The sequence below is a fragment of the Hyperolius riggenbachi genome, chromosome 8 (genome assembly GCF_040937935.1).
Source record: "Hyperolius riggenbachi isolate aHypRig1 chromosome 8, aHypRig1.pri, whole genome shotgun sequence".
Lineage (NCBI taxonomy): Eukaryota > Metazoa > Chordata > Amphibia > Anura > Hyperoliidae > Hyperolius > Hyperolius riggenbachi.
In genome coordinates this window covers 254,380,832-254,386,831 of record NC_090653.1, presented here as the reverse complement: position 1 = coordinate 254,386,831, position 6,000 = coordinate 254,380,832, and the positions used below count along the sequence as shown (strand labels likewise).

At 47.7% G+C, this 6,000-nt stretch overlaps 1 protein-coding gene across 5 annotated transcripts in view; it reads right to left on the bottom strand.

Annotated features, from left to right (window-relative positions):
* RNF208 (ring finger protein 208) overlaps positions 1–6,000 on the bottom strand; it is a 128,558-nt gene that overhangs the window by 61,154 nt on the left and 61,404 nt on the right. For 3 of the 5 annotated variants that reach the window (XM_068249831.1, XM_068249832.1, XM_068249830.1), the window contains one exon: positions 5,763–5,921. The exons of 1 other annotated variant lie outside the window; for it this stretch is intronic. The gene's annotated coding sequence lies outside the window, so the exon portion shown is untranslated. Of the gene's footprint in view, positions 46–5,762; positions 5,922–6,000 lie in introns of all 5 variants that reach the window. One more of the 5 variants, XR_011023419.1, reaches the window with a different exon arrangement.

Below are 6,000 nucleotides of genomic sequence, written 5' to 3'. Positions count from 1 at the left end.
ATACAATGCAAATTGCGAGTCTGGGAATACCCCCTTCTCCTCAACCTGCGAAATGGAAACACCTTTTGTCTTTTTTTACAGCACTGAAACGTAATAACTACGTACGGCCTAGAAGTTTAAAGTGTACATGAGACAAAAGAAAGCATTCATACAAACCTGGGGCTTTCTCCAGCCCCCTTCTTGCCATTTGCTCCCTTGCCGTCCTACCGAGCCGCCTGGACCCTCTGCTAGCTGTCCAGATAAATCCTTCAGGCTGGTTACACACTGCAAACTGGTGGTGCGGTGTGAAACAAGCCTTCGCGGAATACCGTGTAACTACGCGGTATTCCCTATTGGAATCTGGCCAAGCAGATGTTGACGCTTACTTCACTCATGTGCACGGAAGTGTATTGAAAAAAATATATGCAATGTGCGCTGCGACATTACATCAGAAAGTGTTTAAAAATCCCTGCATTGCCATAGATTAAGATGACTTCCGGGCCGACTCAGATCGCTGCAGAAGCCGCGTGGTAACGTAGTTTTGGAACCGCGTCTGATTGAGGACTTCCGGACCACACAGCAACGCAGGTAATGTGTTTTCCCCCATAGGTTCGCATTGGAGTGCGGTAGCTGTGCATCAATTTGATGCACCGCACAGCCTCAGTGTGAAAGGGTCCTGAGTCACCACCTGTTAGCCATTTACTGCGCATGTACAGCCCAGCCACGGACGCACTCCCATCGCTGGGAGCATTCTGCGTGCAGTACTACTGCACAGAATGCTCCCGGCGTCGGCAGCGTGCGGGTGTAGGCGGGCCGTCCATGCGTAGTACTCCTTGCTGAACAGGAAGTACGTCACTGGGATTCCTATCCGTCCAATGCATGCACACTGCACTCCATCATTTACACCAGGGGTGCCCACACTTTTTCGGCTCGCGAGCTACTTTAAAATTTGCAGAGGCCAGGAGATCTACCAACGTCCCAAATGCTAAGCACGCGTCCGCCCCCCCTCCGCCCGCCCCGCGTAGGTTAGCCAGGTATATGTGCCTGCAGCATAGGTTATGTGCCCTCAGTATTAGGTTAGCCTGGTATATGGGCCCTTAGTATAGGTTAGCCAGGTATATGGGCCCTCAGTGTAGGTAAGCCAGGTATATGGGCCCTCAGTGTAGGTTAGCCAGGTATATGGGCCCTCAGTGTAGGTTAGCCAGGTATATGGGTCCTCAGTGTAGGTTAGCCAGGTATATGGGCCCCCAGTGTAGGTTAGCCAGGTATATGGGCCCCCAGAGTAGGTTAGCCAGGTATATGGGTCCCCAGTGTAGGTTAGCCAGGAATATGGGCCCCCAGTGTAGGTTAGCCAGGTATAGGGGCCCTCAGTGTAGGTTAGCCAGGTATAGGGGCCCTCAGTGTAGGTTAGCCAGGTATAGGGGCCCCCAGTGTAGGTTAGCCAGGTATAGGGGCCCCCAGTGTAGGTTAGCCAGGTATAGGGGCCCTCAGTGTAGGTTAGCCAGGTATAGGGGCCCTCAGTGTAGGTTAGCCAGGTATAGGGGCCCTCAGAGTAGGTTAGCCAGGTATAGAGGCCCTCAGTGTAGCTTAACCAGGTATATGTACCTGCAGCGTATGTTAGCCAGGGTCCTCTGGACTCCTGGAACCTCCGGCAGGCAGGCCGCTGGCCAATATGAATGTCGGGGAGAAGACGGCAAGACGCGGCGAGGAGAGAGGCGGCGCGGCCGCTACGTCATGGCTGGGGGCGGCGCCGGGCATGTTACAAGCACGCACGTTGCAGGCTGCTCGGCACCGCCCCCAGCCATGACGTAGCAGCCGCGCCGCCTCTCTCCTCCCTCTCTGCTCGCCGCGTCTTCTCCCCTGCATTCTTATTGGCCAGCAGCTAAACATGATGAGCTGCTGGCCGCAAAATTTAATGAGACGCGGCCAAGAGGCCGCGATCTACTGAGAAGGCGGTCTCGATCTACCGGTAGATCGCGATCGACCTATTGGGCAGCCCTGTCTTAAGACATTCATACACACAACACAACTCTAAATTGCGAGATGGTTTGCACTACAAAAGTTGTGAGTGATCGGACAGTTTGATCTCTCGTGCTAGGGCTTGTCTGCAGACAGTCTTTGTCACGCGCTGCGTACACACTGAGCAATTGTTGCTGGTTTGTCTTCCATATGCCATGTGTATGGGCCTTAAGAGGAACAGAGACAACCTCTAAAAACTTTTTTTTGTTCTTGTTGATTGTGATCAGGAGGAAATTTTACAGATATGCAAATGGAACCAGAATTTCCAGAGATGGAACTGTGCATGGGGTTATCAGATTTAGAAACTGATTAGATCCGAGCCAGTCTTCGATTCATAATTCCAGTTTATACCCATCCAGAATTTGCATTCTAGCTGATTTGCCTTTTTATCATTGCTGGTAAAATAGACAAAGAGATAAAATGTCTGTTAAGTTTCACACACCCGCCCACGTTACGCCAGGAACTACATGGGGCGCGTGTATGTGGATGGAGCCCAGGCTTTACACTAAGTGCTGTCCGCACTGGGGGGCGGAGGATGCGGCGTCACAAGGCCGATTCCTGAGAGATTCCAAGCTGAAATTGATCAGAAATCAGCCTGCGGTGTATGAGCAGGCAACAGATCTCTCTCAGATCAGATTCGGTCGATCTGCCCATACATCTTCCGATGTATGGATACCTTTAGTGCATTGGAACAACGTAATATTTACCTGCTCCGATGCTGTGTCGGGTATCCATCCTTTCTAGGCACCCACACGCTCTATGCTGTCACCCTCCAGCTCCTGATACATGTCATGTGATCAAGAGCCGGGTATACAGCATAGAGCAAGTGGCAGCCAGGAGGAAGAGGAGACATGACATGGCGCTGGTGCAAGTAAACATACAAAACGCTGCTGTGCTTACCTAGCAAGGTGGGAATAGGGTTACTGGGGGGGGGGGGGGGGGATGTGACTGGCCACATGCAGTGGTGGGGGTGGGCTATGAAACTTTTCTCTTGATGCCTGGTTGGTGGTTGCTACGCTCAAGGCCTTGGGCGTCTATTAAAGCTCCCAGGCCAGGAAGTGATGACAGATGCCTCCATAGAGGATGTAGACAACAATAAAAGCAGAAAATGTTTCTACCCCCCTTTCTCAGTTTTTACATGCATTTGTTATTACAGTATTTCTTAATAGTTATGCATAAGACATTTTGGAATGAGAAATTACAGTTTTTGCATAATATAAAATGGGCACAGCTACTTCACCAACTCATACATCAACCTCTACTCTTCCTTGCCAACTTCCAGCTGCCTGGCCACTCCCAGTTGATCTCAATTTGTCCTTCTTTGGCCATATGGTGATGTGGGCGGAGTCATTGCTCTGTCAGCTGAAATCACACCTACCTGTTGGTGGACAGCCTATCATGGCTCCTGTCTCTAGTGGGGAGGTGTGATTTAAAGAGTGATGTGGGGGTGAGGGAAGTAGCCAGGCAGTAAGAGGTCACAGAGGAAGACATGAGGAGCTATAGATTTTTAATCTTTTTGTTTGTTTGTTTTTCTCTAGAAAAACGATTTTTTTAATAAAATATTTTGAAGCATGATACATTTAAGGGTAAAAAGGAAAGAGAACTTCCGGGCAACAATTGCATAAAGAAGTCAACTTTAATTTATACTCCCGACACCTTACAAAACATACATGCAATAAAGCTTAAGCCTAACAGCCGTTTCGCAGGATAACCCGCTTTTTCAGAGGCAGCAGAAGAAGCATCTAGTGACGATTTTTTGTTTGTTTTTTTTTTTTTTTTTTTTTACAAAATATGATACATTTAGAATAGCTTTCCCCTAAATACTGCAAATACTGTCTGAACTGTAACCAAAATAACATCTCACTAATATTATAAATATGAAAGTTTGGATGTTTGTTATTTAATCACGCAACAATGGCTGAATGGATTTGAATGCAATTTGGCACACACATAGTACATTACCTGGAATACCATAGAGGATACTTTTTATCCCCATAACCAAAAAGTGGGCGGAGACAAATACAAATTTCACTGGGAAAATGTAAACTGCAGCAATTCTTACACTGTTAATGGCAGGCTTCTCAAACATTGCCCAGTTGGTCACTGGGTGACTGGGATTATTATTCAGAAAAGTGGGTGGAGCCTACAAAAGCCAATCAAAATTCACCTATTGCTTTTCAAGGGGAATATTTACTTACTGCCATTCTTGCACTGTTAATGGCACAAGCCACAAACCTGGTACAGTTGGTCATTGGGTGACTGGGGTTCAAATTCGGAAAAGGCGCTGGAGCCACAAACAGTCTATCAGATTTGTTTCATTTCAATGCAAATTATTGATGACAAAGACCGCAAATCTCACAAACTTGGCCATTGAGTGTTTGTGTGTTAGGGTTAGAAAAAGTGCACGGAGCCAACACCAGCCAAATACATAGGTGGGCAACGCCGGGTCATCAGCTAGCATTTTTTTTACAATATTCATTTATAAATTATTTATTTAATGTTTGCATATTGTAAAATATTTCCACCCCGATTTATATTCTGAAATTTATCACAAGTGGTGACCAGAGATGGGCTCACAGGTAAATTCGTAATTAAAATGAGCCTTAATTGCCGCAGCTGTGCGGCTGGAGGATAAGGGGTTATTTACCCACAATTTCTGCCGCCCTGCCTGCGCTCCAAATAGCTTGCACAGGTCCTATTGGACGCATTGCAAGCCTCAACATGGCGCACTTCCTCCTTTCAGCTTGGAGGAAGGGCGCGTAGTGAGGCTTGGAATGCGTCCAATAGGACCCGTGCAAGCTATTTGGAGCGCAGGCAGGGCGGCGGAAATTGTGGGTAAATAACCCCTTATCCTCCAGCCGCACAGCTGCGGCAATTAATTTTAATTACAAATTGGAGTCCTTACGGACTCGTGATTACCCGTATGCCCATCCCTGGTGGTGACATCTTTAGTCCAGTCAGGTGATCTCTGCAGAATGTTTGTTTACTTAAAGGACTCCTGATACCTGGGACTTCTTCCCACCCCTAGAAGTCATTTGGGTCCCTCGCCGCATCTCTGGTCTTTGGCCGTCTCCCTCCGACCCCGGATGGGTGAGCGTCTTCTGCGCATGCGTGCGCTTACATCACCAGGAGCGTACTGCGCACTACTTTCACGATGATGTGGAAACGCGCATGTGCAGAAGACGCCGCCCCATCCGGGAGTCGGAGGGTGACTGGATAAGACCGGAGATGCGGCCAGGGACCCAAATGACTTCTAGGGGTTGGAAGAAGCCCCAGGTAAGTAAAAACAGATTTTTATGGTCACAATTCGAATCCTTTAAGGCTCTACCGACTAAGCGATTTTCCCTAACAATTTTGAGCCACAAACTTTTTTTCCTACAATATTGCACAACATCATCTAATAAAAGTTCATTCATTAAACAATGTGCAACTATAACTGATTATGCGCCCAGACCAGAGTTCTGAAGCCAGTACAAAAACATGGCTGGTCTCCCAGAATGCTCTAGGAGGGGGAAGGGGGGAATTCCACATAATAAACAGCCTAGGCTAAGCCTCAGTCAGAGGGAGGGGCTACATACCAATATACAGTAATATATAGCTCTAGGAAATGTTTCTGAGGATGAAACCCGGATATTAAATGTAAAAGTGGGCATCGTGAATAATTTACTACAGTCTACTATAGGTCACTACAGGGCCTCTTTAAGAAACAGGCTTTATAGGGCACAGAGTACATACACATACATACAGACGGCTTGTATACCCACCTTGGCCCGTGTGGAATCTTGGCCGAGGACACTAGTAGAAGGTTCTGTCCGCATTCCAGACCGGTGTGAGCTGCCTCCCTCACTTCATATTCCGAGCCCTCCTCCCACGTTGTGTAACATTCCTCTCTTTATGGATGTACCATTCTCTACATAAGATTGCTGATGGATAAAATAAAAACACTAATGACCGTCCCTCCCTTTCGGAATGTTTTGGGAGAACAGTATGAAAAATTGCACA